The following is a 19,055-nucleotide window of genomic DNA, read 5'->3' on the forward strand; positions in this document are numbered from 1 at the left end:
ACCAACGGGTCAATCCTGGAAAACGCATCGGGCGTAGGTAAATCCGATTATGGAACTGGCTCGACCTCTCAGAAAAATAACGACCATATTTCAGCGACCATATTTAGCAATAATGAAAAAATCGCATCTTTCGAATCTGTTCCGGCAGTCGAGCAGCATTATCATGAGGTGCTGTTGAAACTTGGCCGACTGAACGAAACATTCCTGATGTGCTTGCCAGTTCACCCAAGAATCTCTGGTAACGAGGGAGCAGACAGGTTTTGAATCCACGGTGGTGGGGCTAGAACGAGCTTTTGGCATCGGGCCAATTACAATCTAAATACTCTACTCTGAAAAGGGAAATGGCAAGGAACGGCAATTTTGCTGTCCCTTAAGAAGTGGGACATGAAGACCTTAGTGGGAATTTTAATAGGACACTGCGCCTTAAACTACCACTACCATATATGCAGCCAATGTGCGGCCTTGCACTTCGTATACAATTGCCCAGCCTCCTCAGAAACTAGACGGAAATACCTTGGTAAGATTTTCGTCAACGAAGAGTCTGCGCATTCTCTGTCTCCGGAGAACGTTCTCAGATTCGTGAAAGTCTGCAAACGTTGTCGACGAGAGGCCGTATAATACAATAGGGCTAACAAAGGTCCGAGTGTTTGGAGCTGGCGGTCCCCCACTAAACTAATCTAACTAACTAAGATAATTAACTAGTCGGAATACCGGAAGCTGGTTGCGTCAGGTATAAAGGTATATATTAAAGACGTAAATGTTATCTTCATCCTAAATAAACATTATCTACTACTACATACCGACGTGTACATACCATATATATATATGCACATACCTATCTAAATTTACAGCACGCATCTGAATGTTTCCACTTTATTGCATGCATCAAAGAATACATATGTACATATATAAGTACAAAAATTGAATAGCGCAGGAACTTTCCCTACAAATGTGGCTGGTCGGTTTCGATCGCAGTGTGTTGGCGACTTCATCAGCCGTTGTCTCGCGCCTCCACCCATTTTGCTTTTTTTTTGTTTAATTTAAAACCCAACAACCCAACAATTATAATTTCCGAAACCGCCAGGTTTGCACCTAGATTGGTTTCAACTAATACAACTACTTTACATGAAATACAAAACTTTGACCTGCTATAGCTTTGTTAGTAATAGTTGGATTGCCTTCAGGAAGGGCACACACTTTGAGTCCCACTCGCCTGTTTTCTACATAATATAAAAAAGAAGAGCATTTTCGAAAAGTACTTATTGAACCCTTTCGTTTGATACCAAACGGAACCATATTCTGTAAAAAAAATTTTGTTCTCCACTTTCGCACATACAGTGAGCACCCCAACCTAGAACTCAATATAAAATGGTGCCACTCGTTGTACGTGTAGCGGATCTCACACCACATATTCTCACACAAACTTGTGACTATAGCTCCAGCCATTTCGGACTAAATCTCGTGTGACAGACGAGCAGACCGATAGACACAAGGAGAGGCGAACAGATGAACAAACATTGAACCAGTTTTAATAAGGTTTCTTTTCACACAAACACAGAAAAAAACTTCAATAGATCGTAGAGGTAAGATGGGCAAGCCGACTGAACCGATTTTAGTAAAATTTTGTTTCATACAAAACTTTAAAATGAAGCAACTGTCATTCAACTGAAACATGTTTTTATCATAACTGCTTTATCTGAGATGGTTGAATCCAATATGTTTATATTTAACCGCTCTAGACTTAATGCTCAAAAACATTCTAAAAATTACCAAATTTCCTGGAGGATGCTTTAATTTATGATACTTTAAATAATTTTATAAACATAAAAATATTCGGTATTATTTTAAAAAATCTAAAGAAAAGAAATTTTCAGCTGATAATTGTGGCGGATATAAGTCACTGTTATATCGCAGCTAAAATACAGTCACGAAGGATACGCAAGCATTCCTAACTAGCATTTTCCTAAAAATGCCGCTGTATTGAATTTCTTTAAGAGCATCAACCTGTCAAAACACATTACCTTTGCCCTGAATTATTAGCTCTCATTCCCCGAATATTATTCCCAGCTTACATAAAATTCCAATTTATTTACCTTTGAATCCTCGGCACCTTGGCTGGATTACAGCTGGATGTCGAATGATCTGCTATCAATTCAGGTACAACATCTTCACATGCATGCATAACATTACTCTCACGTCATATTCAGTGCACGTAGTGGAAATGATAATACATATAAATAAGTACTATCGGCTGTGCGGGCAGGATACGCAAAATATGCTCCGATAGATCCCCTTCATGAGGGAGTATATGCTGTTGCCCTGCCGAGGACTTGGTTCCGATCCAGGGCAGAAATTTAATGGCAAGCAAAGTAGATGGAGAGAAGGACGAGGAGTGCCAAAAGATATCGAAGAAGAATTCCACTTTGACAGGAAAAGTTTTTAATGCTGTAGGCAGCATTCATTTAAGGAGCTTCAGATTCATACTTGATCGAAATTCCTCAATATTCTCTTCGATTCACTGCAGTTACACGCTTATATTCAAGACCGTCAGTACACAGAATAAGGGGCGCGACCATATTCTGGCATCTGCTTCGAAACTTATTATTTGATGGGATTTTTTGAATTCTCCATTTAAACGAGAAATTGAAAAGCAAAAAATCATCGATTTCTTGAATTTGCTGGAAATTTTTTTGACATATATAAATTTGATAGAAAGAATATCTCCGAAATAATGTTGAATCAGCAAATAAACAATGAATGATTTTTGATTTTGAAAATGTTGAATTCGTGCATTGCTCCCATCGTGCACTGAAATTGAGAACAAAACATCTAGAATGCATCAAAGAAAACAAACCGTAAGGTTACTTATATAAATATTTATCTGTGTATCGGTTAAAAATAAAATGAAAACTTGTGTCATCAAGTGTAGCAGCAAATAGCAACAGCCTCACTGATACCTGATCGCCTCAGTGAGTAAGTTAGACCTTACCGTGCTACGGAGGGCTATGGAGAGGCGGACCTCCTAACCCCCATACATACTGGGAATCAAATGAGTACAAGCAACAAAGAAAAGAAAACAAAAACCAACAAAGCGGGGCCCCGTACCGCACAAAAACTGGCTAATCAGGCGGAGGGACATTTCCGAAATACTGAGAGCCAGGTGATTACACCCAAGAAGGAAGAAGTTGGTACGTCAAGCAGTGGATCCAAGGTTAACATTGGTATACTGCGTGGACAACAACCAACGAACGCCAGTACTCAAAAAGCCAGGGACCAGCAATAGCACGTCTGAAATAAATATATTAGGCGTCAGGAAGAAGACAGGGCTCAGTGGCGCAGGTGTTAAATAGTACCTGCGCTATCTGAAGGAAGGCCTGAAATCAGAATAGGCCCTCAATAAGGCTCAGGACAGACCTAAGCCATCTCTACCGGAGCCGAGAAAGCGGGGAGCAGCAGAGATCAGCCCGCATGAAGGGAATGCTCCAAAAAATCCTAATATAGTTCCCAGATTGCCAGGCTGGGAAGGGGTGGAACTGTCAACAGTGGTGACAGTTTTTCTGCCAAAAGCCGTGACAATGGAAACGGAAGACCTTATGGGCCTCCTTATTGCTCAGAAAGAAGATCTCCATACCCCACTATGGAGAGTGTTCAGAAGCAAGGTTGAGGGCAAGGGTAAACTCCTCAGGATCGGGGTAGATGACCGATCCCTGGAGGCAATCAAACGTCGGAGTTGCCATATCAACTACCGATTTGGCAACATACCCGTGCATGTGCACAGAGAAAAGTCGAGGAAGGACACATTGGAGGAGACACCGAGTGAAAAGCATACCGAAGTCCCCGAAGAAGTCTCGTAAGCCATAGAGACGGAAAGGACTGGATCAACCAGGGAAGTGGACCTGCTGACCAGTGAAGATCAGAATCTGGACGACCTAGACTAGGACTCCTAGGGCTCAGGGTGGACAGCGATGCGCAGGAAAGCGGAAGGGGAGGGCGATACTCCGACAATGGAGAAGAATTCCAAACAATAACGGAACCAATGGCCAGCACTAAAACAGCCCAAATAAACCTCCACCATGCGAAAGCTGCATGTGTGGTAATTGCAAGGGCAAGTTCCAAGGAGAACTTTGGAATAGTTCTGGTTCAGGAGCCCTGAGTGTACCGGAGGCAGATTCGTGGTCTGCAAGGAGGAAGCATGCCGGTAATTTGGAACTCCTCTTGTGAAAAACCAAGAGCTTGCATATTTCTTAAACGTAATTTAAACTACATATGTCTTTCAGAGTTCTTAAGCGGGGACCTTGCGGTTATCCAAGTCTCATTGGAAGCCAGGAAGAGCGCTCGTGACATCGGGATACTTCCCAGAAGACGAAATCCGGACTCCACCAGAACAAGTCGCAAAACTGGCGAAGTATTGTGAAAAAAGAGCGTTACCACTTCTCCTAGACTGCGATGCCAACGCCCACCACGAAGTCTGGAAAGCAGCGACACCAATCGTAGAGGTAAGTACCTTCTCGAATTTATTCTTAGCAATAAGTTAGAAATATATAACCTAGGGAACTCTCCAACGTTTGTGACTAGCACTAGACATAACTCTAGGAAATACTCTACTGAACGGAATGATCAGGAATTGGAGGGCGTCGGATGAACCCTCTATATCTGATACCAGGATAATCAAATTCGCCATTGAGGGTAACTCCAAAATAAAAAGAATAAAAAGGAATCCCATGAGAACGGATTGGGAATCCTACGCAACGCACTTGAGCAACTACGTTGCCCACCTTCAAGTGGGCGGTGACATCAGGAGCGAACCGGAACTAGAAACAGTGGTGGAAAACCTCAACACAGTCATCATTGATGCATATGAGGCCACCTGTCCGGCTAAGACAGTTGAGTCATCAAGGGATGTACCACTGACTGCGTATAGCAACGCGATCAGGCAAGCAAAACGGAACAGCTTCAGGGAATTCTGTGAAAGGATCCAACAGATCACAGAAGCAACCAAGCTTTACAAGGCTGTAACCAAAGACGGAGGAATATCGTCTGTCTGTTTGAAGAAGGAAGATGAGACATTTACCGAGAATGAGGAGGACAGGGTGCACTAGCTTCCCAAAACTCATTTCCCGGGGTCCTACCCCACGATGGCAGGCGACAACATTCTGCCTGACACCCCAACAACGAATAAAAGGAGAAGAAAGTAGAACTGGAAACTAGCAAAAGAGGTATGCTCAGAAGCTAGGCTAAGATGGGCAGTGGGAACTTTAAACCACTAAAATCTCCCGGAGTAGATAACATTTTCCCAGTACTAATCCAGAGAGGCCTAGGGATTATCTTAGAGTCTTTTCTGAGGGTGGTAAGGGGGAGCATAGCACTGGGGTACATACCAAGGGCATGGAGACGGGCAAAAGTGGTCTTTATTCCGAAAGCGGGTAAAAAGCATCCTTTTCACCCTAAATCTTTCAGACCAATTTGCCTAACATCGTTCGTACTCAAAACGGTGGAGAAGGTCATAGACAACTATATTGGACGTAACGTTCTAAAGCGTAATCCTCTATATCACTGTCAACACGCTTACCGGGCAGGACGCTCAACTGAAACTACTATGTATCAGCTGACAAAGGTACTACGAGATGCCATGGAAACAAAAGAAATTGCACTGTGCGCGTTTTCGCATTCCGGATTGGCCAAATGCTAGAAAGCAAGCAAATATAAGTTCCGACAGGTAAAAATTCTATTGTCATGAACACTATAGGCTGTCCACAGGGCGGGGTACTATAACCACTGATTTGGAGGATGGTAGTGGACGAGCTCCTGGACGTACTAGCAAATACTGGAATACAAGTCCAGGGTTACGCGGACGACATTGTTTTAATCTGTAGTGGCAAATATGAAGATACCCTATGTGATAGAATCCAAATTGGAATAAGAGTTACCAGTGCCTGGTGCAGGAAGTTGGGACTGCGGATCAACCCAACCAAAACCCCCATAGTATCATTCACTAGGAGGCGTAAGCTTGATCACCTGAGAGCCATAACATTACATGATGTGGAGGTGAAACGAGAAATAGAGGTCAAATATTTGGGAATTATGCTAGACAAAAAATTACTCTGAAAGACAAATGTCGGAAACACTTGTCGGAAAGCCACAAGGGCTCTGATGACTTGCAGATCCATAGCAGGAAAAAATGGGGTTGTAGTCCGAAGATACTACTTTGGATATATACTGCAATATTGAGGCCAATGATTACCTATGGAGCGGTAATCTGGGCAGAAAGAACCGAACTCAGCGCACAAGTCAGGGAATTACATAAGCTCCAAAGGCTGACTTGCGTATGTATCAGTGGGGCAATGAGGACATGCCCACGGCATCCCTGGAGGTCCTTCTGGGATTAACCCCTCTCCATCTACACATACAGATGCAGGCAAGGAAGGCAATATTCAGGATGGCCGGTAGTATCAGTGAGGCGGGGGCTGCCTAAACCGAAGGAAGATTGATATTCTTTCTAGACTAAGATAACATGACAACGAGGTTTCACTTCAATAAGAAGTTTGAAACACGTTGGAGTAACAAGGCAAACTGGGAGAGCGTGGCTGCGACATGCGGCTTAAACCAGCAGCTGATTACTTGGTATACTGACGGATCCCTCACAGCAGAGGGAACAGGTGCCTGTGTCATTGGTCCAAGGAAAATGTACTTTGAGCCAATGGGCAGGTACACTAGCATATTCCAGGAAATATACACCATAGACAAATGTGCCTCCTTTAATCTGCAGAGGAACTACAGGGGGCAGAACATAGCTATTCTCACCGATAGCCAAGCAGCGATCAACGCACTTAGGTCCAACCAGATGAACTCTAAATTGGTGTGGAATGCCTTGAGAGGCTGAATTCACTCGGCTTATCCAACAAAGTCTGGATACTTTCCAGGCCATGCTGGGTTGGAAGGCAAGAAAACAGCGGCCAGAACCCTTCTGTGGAATCAGAAATGGTTTCATGGTTATGACACTAACAAATGAAGAGAAACGGTTGAGGAAATTATACTGGGAGGGCCTACCAAGGATGGAGCAGTCCAGGGAGCTTATTGGGGGACACGACCCATACGCACAAAAGATTGCTTAAACCTCACCCAAGAACCTCCGAATCATAGTGGGAATTCTCACTGGTCATTGTCGGCGGAACTATCACCTAGGGAAGCTAGGGATATCTATGGACACTGCCTGCAGGTTTTGTGAGGGGTATGGTGAAACCTCCATACACGTCCAGGGACAGTGTCCGGCACTTGTGCAAAATAGGTCGAGGCATCTTGGAGAACACTTAATACCAGATACAAAGCTGAAAGATCTGGAAGTAGGGAACATACTAAAGTTCCTTACGGTTATTGGCCTGCTTAAGATACCATTGTCAATAGGTACACTATAACCAGTAAAAGGGGTACAATAGTTCTTTAAGGACGCGGTGCGCCTTTCCCTTGGAAGAATAATAATAAATACCAAACAGAATGATTTTATCAGGATTTTAAAAAAAGTCAAGCGACGACGGCTTTACGGTTTCTTACCAGGGCAGAGGCAAATCGTCAGACGCTGCCTCACCTCTGCCCTGGGAGCAGCGTGACCGTAGCGGCTCACAGATGTTGAATGCTCCTTTATATAATTCGTAGAACACGACATGCCTACGAATTATATCGAGCGCAAATCCGCCTTATTGACCAGAGCTTGGCCAGAGCTGAAATATTCGTTTTGAGAATGAAGGGGATTTTATTTGGAGTATTATTATAATGCATAATCCCAGCATGCACTTACGGTATTTCAAAGACCCGTGGCGAATATACCTGCTGTACTTTAAACTTCTTCTTTTTCTTCAGCCTTTGTCCCGTTCACAAGCGGGGCCGGCTCGTCGTGGTGGGTTTCGCCATTTGGCTCCATCGAATGCCTGATCTGGGTGCAATCTCGAGGCTTTTAAGTCCCCATCCAGCGTATCAAGCCACCGTTGTTTCGACCTGCCTTTTGGTCGTTTACCATCGACTTCAATGTTCAGACCAATCTTGGCAAGTTAATTTTCGTTAGCACGAATTGCATAACCATACCATCGAAGACGCTTCTCTCGCAATTTTTTCGCGATCGGTTCAACCCCATATCGATCGCGGATATCCTCATTTCGGATGTGATGTGTGTCACGCCACTAGCCCAACGCAACATCTTCGTCTCCATTACCGAAAGACGTCGTTCATTGTCTTTTATAGTAGGCCAACACTCAGAACCATAGAGGATGACAGGACGGACGATATTGCGGTAAATTTTAGATTTGAGACGTTCGCTAATACGTCGATCACAAAAAACACCTGTTGTGGAGCGCCACTGCATCTAGGTTGCGTTAATGCGTGAAGCAATTTCACAGCGCAGTACTTCATTGGCTGATAGCATTGATCCGAGGTATTTAAATCGCTCAGTTGGTCAGATCACTGCCGCTGATGATGATTGTACCTGTTTCATGGGGATCGGTCGTCGAATATTCAATTTTGGTTAGATTCAATCTGAGACCGTGTTGCATAAGGTCCCTTTTAGGACAAGTTGGTCGAGATCATTTTTAAGGTTTTGTGTGAAACAAAACCTTATTAGAATCGAGACGGTGTCTGTCTGTCCGTCTGTCCGTCTGTCTGTCTGTCACACCCGATTTATTCGGAAACGGCTGGACCGATTGTCACGAAAATTGGTGAGAGTATGTAATCTGGTGATCCCTTTACATGCAGTAAGTGGCGCCATCTTGTGTTAAGTTTAAGGGGGGGCTCCCGATACATGTGAATGGAGGGTGCAAATTTTTTTTTCACAGAATGTAGCCATGTGGGGTATCAAATGAAAGGTCTCAATTAGTACTTTTCGAAACAATATTTGATATTGGGTGAAACATGGAGGAGTGAGCGCTCAACATATGACCCCCAAAAAGTGTAACAGGTCTCGTTCTCAGAACCTATACAACCGAAAAATCTGAAAAAAATCACAGTGGCGCATCTCTGCGAAATCTAGGCCTCAAAATATATCCGGTTCCGACATCTGCACAAATAAAGTTAATAATAGTATATTTCCACATTTTAGAAATTTACCCGGCACCCCTCTTGTGTTCATCCCAGAAGTACAAAATTTGGCATGCGTATAATGAAGAACATAATGCACAATTTGGTCAAGTTTGAAGAAAATCCAATTATTATTAACAAAGTTATAGGAGGTGAAACTTTACAATTTTTTGTGAATTTCGTGCACTCTACAACCTGCATGACGTCATCATCACATATCAATTCGTCAATACCACAACGAAATAAGTTCTTGTGAATTGGGTCGCAGAGAATTATTTTGTTTTAGTTTTTTTAGTTATTTGCCAGCCAGACATGTGTGCATGTAGGTATATAATATATGCGTGCTAATGAACTTTGCGGGTAGTGCCTAATTCAAATAGATATAAAAAGTAAATCGGAAATATGGGTACGATCAATTTATATACGTGCATATATGTGTACAGTATCCGGAAATAGGCAGTTTGTTTGTTTAGGGTGAGCGTAATATCTATGGCTGTAATATGTGCGTATGTCTCGTAGTTTGGAAAAATATGAAGGATTATGTTGGATTTGTAGCTAAATACGGATAGAAAAATATGCGTTGAAATTTCTTACATAAGATGAACACAAAACCTTTATATCCGAAGCGTGAGCTTCCGGTATTCCGACTTGTTGTTATTAGATGCTAGGAAAACATCATTTGCATAAAGCAGTGTGTAGGGCGCTGGACGTTCGATGTCCCGCATGACGGTGTTCATAACAAGCACAAAGAGGAGTGGTGAGAGGCCACTTCCTTGATGAACACGTCATACTTCGAACTTTACTTTTCGGATTGTGGTAGAGCAATTGAACCCAGCACATGTGTTCTTCTGGCATTAAGTGTTGTCGTAAAGCATAGCAGATGAGTTCGTGTGGCACACGGTTAAACGCTTTCTCTAGATTCAGAGATGCAATGTAAAGAGGGCGATGCTTCTCACAGTGAGTAGTCCATGAGTAACCGCGCAGCGTGTATTTCGTCAGTAGTTCTGCAGTTTTTGGGGAATCCGGCTTGATTGATGGTTATTTCAACGATTTCGCAAATATGGTTGTGAAGAATGCGAAAATCTTCATAGTATGGGAAAGTAACCGGATCGGACGGTAATTTGAACATTCTGCTCGACTACCTTTCGTTTTCCATATTGGAGCAGTGGTACTTTCTTGCCAGTCAGATGGTGTTTTTCATTCCTGAATAACCCGTTTAAAGAATTCACTGAGCCACAGTGTTGGGTCCCAGCTCTTCGATTTCCAGAGCTCAGGTGCAATGTCGTCCTGTGGCTTTCCCCGATTTCATTCGTTTTATTGCCTCCTCGAATTCAGCTGCGCTGACAGTTAAGCCCTTGAGGGTTTAACGTGAGCACCGGTCTAGACGCCTTAATCCCACGGTCTTCTTAAGACACCGATTGATTTTGTGACCACAATCAGAGCCCCGCAGAGACAAGCAGCAACGGTACCAGTCTATACCAAAACCTACCTAAATCTCTACCGAACTAAGGAGTGCGGCACCCGTGTTCAAACGCAACACCACCCCGAGGCCCCAAGGTCTCTTCTCGCTTGAGCATAACCACAACCCCATGAAACTCCCACTAGGCTGTACTCACATACAACGGGAGTTCACCCGAAGTATGAGAGTCCAGGGGCTATCCCGGTTCTTATGGTACCAGTATACCCCTGGTAAGGTTTCGTGACCAAATTGCCACTTCAGATGAGTCCCCATGCAGACTCGGGTGTGATCGCCCTAATCAGGGCTTTGGAGCATTCGCCTACTGCATCACGGCCGGCAAGCCAAGATGAGTACAGCGTCTTCCGGTGCCACCACTATGGAGGTTCTTCTCGGCCACTTGGTTTTGGTTTGGCTGACAGGGTTGCCGCCCCGTCTTCCTCACCGCCACCTCTGAACACCGGTTGCACTGACATGAAAGTCTTGGGGGTTTAACGTGAGTACCTGCCGTGTAGGCATAATCCCACGGTCTTCTTCGGACACGGATTGATTTTGGGACTACAACCAGAGCCTCGCCATGCAAGCACAGCGGTCCTGGTTTATACTGAGTGCAGGATCAGCATTCATACCAGTGGTTGCGAGGCCTATCTAACACCTCTGCCGCAACTAAGGAGTACGGCACCCGAGTTGTACAGCGCAACTCCACGCTCGAGCTCCGAGGAGCTCTGCCCACGATGTAGGCATAACCACAACCACCATGAAACTACCACTAGAGGGCCAACCGCAAATAACCGGGCGGAGAACACATCCTCCAGGAATTCTCCTGGAGCATATGCTCTCAGAGGGCCATCCCGGTTCCCATGGTACCAGATAACCTCCGGTGAGGCTTCGTAGCAGAGCCACTTCAGATGAATCCCTTGCAGACTCGGGTCTGATCGCCCTCCTCGAGTACGTGGCGACGGAATTCCCCAACGGGAGTTGCGCTGACAGGTGGGACTGGTCCAAAGGTCGGCAATTATTGTGGAAGTGGAGGATTTGCTCATCCTCTTGAGTTGAAATCTGCTCGAAATATTCTCGCCATCTATCCGTTGCGGCTCGACGGTTGATAAGCAAAGTACCGTTCTTATCATTAACGCAACAGAAGTGTTCGATATCCTGTGCGCGTTCCTTATGGCTTTAAGCTAGTCGATACAGATCTCTTGCCATCCCTTGGGTCTAGTTTATCGTGAAGATTTTTGTAATGGTTCGCTCGGGTGACAGCGACTGCTTTCTTTGCTTCCCGGTTGGCATTCTTATAAATTTGGCAACTGGCCAGCGTCGAGAAATTTATGGTAGTGACTTTTCTTTTTACCGACCTTCCTTTCAACATCGTCATGCCAAAGGCAAGCATCTGGATTGATGTACAGCTTACCCGGCTTGGTGACCACAAGGGTTGCAGAGGGCGCTTTGTGGATCGTGTCTTTCATTTGGTTCCACGGTTCTTCCACATTCATAATGGTCGGTAATCCTGTGAGTGCGATCATTTCTTCTTCCTTCTCACCAAAACGCCACCATTTAATGCGCCGCGGGCCAGTGTGTTCACGCTGTTTTATCGGCGGCTTAATTCGCAGGATAGCAATCAACGGCCGATGTTGAGGTGCGACTCATAGGGAACTACTTTGCAATCAGTAACAGTCGATTTGCGTTTTACTGTTCCGACTATAAAATATAGGGAGATGAGACATTCGTTGCCCGCAAAATCGATTATACGCTCGCCACCCTCATTGCGCGCTCCGAACCCCTTTCCCCGCGGCACCTGTTACCGTCTGCCTTTTCACCCACATGGCCATTAAGGTCGCCGGCAATGATGATATGGTTGTCAGCAGGCACGTGACAAGTCTTTTCATCGGAAAGTTGCCAAAAGGCATTTTTCTCGACATCAGGTCAACCCGTCTGTGGTGCGTACGCGGTAAAGAAGTGAATAGTGCGATCAGCTGGTACAGGGTGCGGCAGCATAACTTCCTTTTTTAAAATGCGCGCCACTCAGTTAGTTGATGTCATAGCGGAGCGCTAGTGGTCTCGTTCAAGAGGGGATACTGTAAAGTTTTGTCCCGACACGGTTCAGTCGCCATCATGCGTTCGAATAGTGAGGAGCGTGCCTTTTCCGTTGAGGTTTACTTTTCAAGCGGATGTTCGGTTATTGCAACACAGCGTGCATTTCGGAATCGCTTTAATTTAGCCCCGTTGGCTCCCGTCCCAGACCGCAAATCAATTGTTACATGGGTCACTGCATTCAGACAAACTGTAAGTGCGACAAAAGGAAGAACTGGAGTCCCTTGGCCCGTTAGATCACCTGAGAACATTGAAGCAGTGAGAGCGTCAATGTTGCGATCGCCACGGCGTTCTGCGCGCAAACACGCATCTGCCCTTGGACTATCCGATCGTTCTGTGAGAAGAATTCTTTGTGATGATCTTCATTTTCATCCCTATAAGATGGCGATAGTGCAGGAGCTTTCAGAACGTGACTTCAATTCTCGGATGAACGCGTGTGAGCTTCTTCTTGATGTCGTTCCCGAGAGTGCTATTGTTTTTTTTAGCGATGAAGCCCATTTTCATTTGTGTGGGTCGGTTAACAAACAAAACATGCGCTACTGGCCTGACACCAACCCTCGAGAATTGCATCAAAAGCCTTTGCATTCACCCAAAGTCACAGTGTGGTGTGCGATTTCCTCAGCTGGAATTATTGGTCCCTGGTTTTTTGAGGAAAATGAGGTTACAGTGACAGTGAATTCAGACCGGTATGTAAACATGTTACAGAATTTTTGTTTTCCCATTTGGATTTGGGGGACACTTGGTTCCAACAAGACGGTGCAACAGCACACACTTCAAGAGCATCGATGGCTGTTTTGAGGGAACACTTTCCAGAGCGCCTTATCTCAATTAGAGGCGATTTGGAATGGCCGGCACGCTCTCCCGATCTGTCCCCTTGTGATTTTTTTAAATCCCGTGTTTATGTGAACCGTCCAAGAACCCTACAAGATTTGAAGACCAACATCCAAGAAGAAATTGCCAACATAACACCTGCTATGCTAACAAGAGTCATGACAAACGCCAGAAATCGGTGTACGCAATTTATGGAGAATGGGGGACGTCACCTGACAGATTTGATCTTCAAAACAATGCAAATAAAAACTTTAGACATGTACCTACATTATAAAAAATAAATAAATATTTTTCGATGCATGCAATAGTTTTTATTGAGTATTGAAAAAAAGGAAGTTATGCTGCCGCACCCTGTATAATGGTGAGCTTCATCAGCCGATCATCAATTCGTTCGACTTCTTTAATGGTATCACGGAAACCCTCTGTGATTACAATGCCAACACCATATTGAGCGTGTGGGTTACCAAAATAGAGAAGTTTATAGCCATTTTTAACGCGTTCGCGTTCAAGCAGCCTTTGGCACTAGAGCATCGGGTTTCTTGCAGAGCGCAGATATAAATGCGCCTTTTCCAAAAAGCTCTTGCGAGTTCCTCGATCTTTTCAGTTAGGGCACCAACATTTAGCGTGCAGACACGTATTTGTTTTGTTCGTTTTGTTCGGACTAACTTGCTTACGTCCTGACGGCATCCATGCGTCAAGAACCCTTGCTCATTTCTCGACAGGACCGGAGTCCATCCTGCCGTGTCGACTGAGGTGGACGCCCCAGCATATCTCCGAGGCTTGTGACTTAATCCGGTCATCTTGTTTCTAACGGCATTGCATGCATTTTCTTGCTGGGACTATCGTGGGGAGATCAGGTAGGATTTAGCATAGTGGAATAGCTCCAACTATACTCTATTTATCTCTTTCCCTGATCGCAGAAATTTATTTTTGTTTTACTGAGGATAGTACAGAATACGTTGCCTCAAACCGTCCTTTACCTGAGCTTGGAACAAGCAAACTATGTTAATAGCATAACGGAGTTCTTTTGTCCTTCAAACTATTCATTTTAATATGATATTGATATTTTTTGTGTTGTGTTAGGGTACAGTAAATAAGCGCCAAATACTTGTCATTTTTCTTCTTCTTCTTTTATGCTGCTACACTCGGTCGCTCCTTGACCTCCCGAAGTCTACATTACCATTCGTCTCAATCCAGCAACCACGTCCTATAATTTCGCAAATAGCATGTAATTTCCACTGAATCCTCCCATCAGTTTCTTAGTTTCCTGGTGGTCGTTTCCCGTCCTTGGGAGAGAAGGCTTGGGTTTCTAGTCTAGAATCAACGTGGAAATCCGGGATCTTCGTCTTCATGTTTCACAGAAAAAGTTGAATTGGAGGAAAAAATCAAGTCTAAATGTGCTGAGGTAATTAATGCCCAGATAAGTATCACGTTTGCAACTTCTCGGGGACAACAACTCGCTGGAAGAGCTAGAAAATGTGAGTAAGCAGGAAGAAAATCGGAATTATTTTGGTAGTGTGTAGTGTGTGTGTGTGTGGTGGGGGAGAAGCTACAGCTTCACACAGACCGTGTTGGCCCACTGTACTCACCACCCCCATCTAATGGAATATTCCGAATTCGTTAACGTACCGCATGATTTCCGTTATTGGATGTGATGCTACCCGTCGTAACTGGAAAACATCGGCACCAAAGATCGTCAATAGGCGGGGCATTCACATAGGAAATGGTCCGTGGATTCCGCTTCCTCATTACAGGAGGGACACGTATCATCTTGAGTAATTCCAATTCTGCATATATGCCCAGCTAGTGAATTATGGCCTGTCAGAGTGCCGATAATACTCCTGCAAGCCCTCCCGCTTTTCGACAGGATAAACTTTGGGGTGTCCGCATAGCTGAGTGGTTAGAGCGCAAGGCTGTCGTACGGAAGGTCGCGGCTCAAATCTCGCTGGTGGCAGTTGGATTTGTATCGTGATTTGACGTCGGACACCAGTCGACTCAGCTGTGAATGAGTACCTGAGTCAAATCAGGGTAATAATCTCGGTCGAGCGCAATGCTGACCACATTGCCTCCTAGTGTACCGTTACGGTCTTGAATAAAGTGCTCTAACACACTTCAAGGCCCTGATCCAACATGGATTGTTGCGCCAATGATTATTATTATTATTATTAAACTTTGGGGTACGCAAGTTCGGTTCTGGCAGGAAAAGTTTTGTGTGCCGAGCAGCATTTAGGTTTTGCCACCTGTCATTGCGGGAATCTTGTTCCCACATTTTGAAGACAGACTTAGCCAACGCTACTGATACTCCAATTGCTGGTTCCGGTCCCGGCATAGGGGAGATTGACCCCTCTTTTGTTAAAGCATCCGAGATTTTATTTCCCTCTACGCCATAGTGACCAAGTACCCAGAGAAGTTCCAAGATTTTCGAGGTGATCAATGGACTACTCAACGCCCTCAATGCAGCTTGGCTATCACTGCAGATTGCAATGCGCCTGCCCTTCAATCGCCCGTCAAGCCATGGGTGTAAAAGAATTCCGTATTTCCCGCCACACATTCCCCTGCGATTTCCCAATTTTCTCTGCGCTTCAGGGTAACTTCATATCTTCTACCAAACGGATGTATGGGGACACGAGAATCGAAAAGCATTGTAAGAACTGGATTCAGTACTCCCAATAACTCTTCCAATTCTCTGTAATTCCCCATAGATCTAAACGAATTAGTCAATGAACTGCTCTCATGGCAGTGCTTTGAATAAACACATTCAGGAGCTTCAAATTGGGTAATGCATTCAGAGCTGCGCCGGATGTCGTGTCCATGGCACCAGTCATACCCTGACACACAGTTCTTTGCACTGCGGCTAGTTTACGGTGAAAACGACACTACGGATGCATAAACGAACATCGGCCTAATGATAGCAAGGTATATCAACATTACCACATGAGGCCTGCGCCTCCGTATCGAGGCAAAGGTTCGTCTGCACCACCCATAAGCTATGAGAGCTATTTTCATCTTTACACATGTTTGCTCCAAAGAAGTTCTTTATCTAGAGTGACTCCCAGATATTTCACTTCTGCGGAGAGTTGAAGAGTAGTACCCCTCATCTCAGGCAGGCAAAGTTCATCCAGTTTTCTCCTTTTCGTGAATAATACAATCATGGTTTTATTTGGATTAACTGAAAGGCCATATTTGAGGCGTGTATTGGCAAATTTTGCAGTTCGCATATTAGTGAGTCGATCAGCATACTCCACAGAAGCGGCGAAAGCACACCTCCTTGGGGGCAGCAATTCGTTGCTTCTGCAGTCAGGTAGCGGTCAACACCCACCTCAGGGCACAGCAATCTCTGCGTTAGCATAGCATGGATCCACTTAATTAAAGCATGATCAACACCATGCGCTCTGGCGGCATCACTCAATTTTTGAAAAGGCGCACAGTCAAAAGTCAAACACCCCCATCGCGAACTCACCATTCAAAATTGCATCCTCTATCTTTGTAACCAAAGAATAAAGAGCAGACTCACAGGACTTTCAACGCTGGTAAGCATGTTGGTTTTCATTAAATGGGTGCGACTTAAGTGCATTTCCACAAATGTGACGCTCCACCAATCTCTCCAAACCTTTCAGCAAGAATGGAGTCAAGCTGATCTGTCTGAAGCTCTTTAGATTAGAATAGTCATCTTTCCCAGGTTTCGGTATGAAGACTACCTTAACCTCTTGTCAAGAAGAAGGCACATAGCCCACAGAGACATTCTCAAAAAATATTTCTTAGAGGTTGCTCTAAGTGCTCCATACCCTCCTTCAGCATTGCTGAATAGATGCCATCCATGTCAGGTGCTTTGAAATGTTTAAAAGACAGTATGGCAGCTCTCACCTTTTCATGGGTAACAACCGCTTTCGTAACAACATAACGTAACAACCGTACCGCCGGGTTTTCTAGGAGAATCCAACTTGGCCGACTCATCCCTTTTAAAGAGTCTGCACAGCCTTGAAGTCTCTCTTTCGCCTTCCAGTTCCTCACAGTATGCTCTAAAGAAATCTCGTTTCGAACACCTAACGACCCTCTTATATTCACGCTGTGAGTTCCTAAAATTTAACCAGTCTTCGTTCTTATTATAATACTTTTGCAAACACGGTTCAAAAGTCGCCTGGTTGATTTTCTGAGTTTTTGCAGTTCCCGGCTCCACCAAGGAACCATTTTACCGCTTTGGCCTCGGGAAATAGGACAAGCCTCTTCATAGCACTCTAAAATAAAGTGCGCAGTTCAGAGTTTTCAATTCATCTTCCAGCGCCAAAGGAGTCCTTAGTCGCCTAGGGAACTCTACTTTATTGCCGTTTGCCTAGGGTTCCGTCTTTGTACTGCACACTGTTCGCCCGCAATAGTCAGATTGAATTCTAGGTATCGGTGATCTGACAGTGAGAGTGTGTTATACGAGACTCGCCAGTGTGTAATCAACTCTAACACTTTTGAGGTACAGATTGCCAGGTCAATTACTTTGCTTCTTCTCGCTCCTATGAACGTAGTGGCGCACCCTTCGTTTGCAGTCATAAGATCAACTAAAGTGATGAAATCAAATACCTTCCCTCCTCTTGGATTGCATTTGCTACTGCCCCTACAAATATGTTGAGCATTCGCATCGCAACCTATTAAGAGTTCGAGACCAATTGATTCTGCATACGCTAAGCTTTTAGGTCGATGGAGGATACAAAGAATAGAATAAAAAATAGAATAGAATAGGGTAAATAAGTGGAGGCAACTATGATATTTTTCCTCTCTCTCATTTAGCTGATATTGTATGATGATCATAACTAAATCCTGGGAGCAGAACTGCCTCAGCGTGGTTGACATCAGGACGCAATCTGTCGGTCTTATGGATCTTTCATCGTAGAAGATCCTACTCCCTTTACAGAACCAATGCCACAGATTCTGTTAAATCGAACTCACGGTTCTTGCACCAGAAAAATGTAGAGGAAGCCCTGCAGCTTTGCCAGTCTCGCTGCCAACAGATAGGAGGAGACTTTGGCATGCTGCAGGTTGATTTGACCAATCTTTATGTTTTTCGACATAAACTTAGTCTAATAACGGAAATGGAATGGAAAACGTAGCGTATGCGGCAGTCCGGGTATGGCCCCATGCAGGGGTTCCGCACCTGAATGCACTATCCTCCGCGCGCAGCTCCATTGCAGGAGAGCGCACCGAAGATGCTGCAATTTGCTCTATATTGTGTGAGTCGAAAACCACCATTGTTCTTCGCTCTCAAAATGGAGACGATGCTCTATCTAGGAAAAAGTGGAGCACCATATAGTGGCTCCCCCTGAGCACAATCAGACTCTTTTGATCCAGTTCGAATACCACGTTTGTAGATTTGCCCTTCCTGGCATTCATAAACTTTACCGTCCAATGTCTAAAGTCCATGCCCGGGTTCACCCAGCATGCGGATGATGTTCTCTGCCTTCCTTCGAGGGCCCGGTAACCAACATCCGACATGTTCTGTCCTGCATAGCTCAGTGTTCACAATAATGAACTTGGGCCGAACGCTGGCACTCAAAGCCAGGATTGCCTACTTGAGCAGGCCATCGCCCATCGCGAAAACCTTGATCGTTAAATCGTGGCTACGTTTTAGGCT

This window comes from Hermetia illucens, chromosome 2 (genome assembly GCF_905115235.1).
Source record: "Hermetia illucens chromosome 2, iHerIll2.2.curated.20191125, whole genome shotgun sequence".
Taxonomy (NCBI): domain Eukaryota; kingdom Metazoa; phylum Arthropoda; class Insecta; order Diptera; family Stratiomyidae; genus Hermetia; species Hermetia illucens.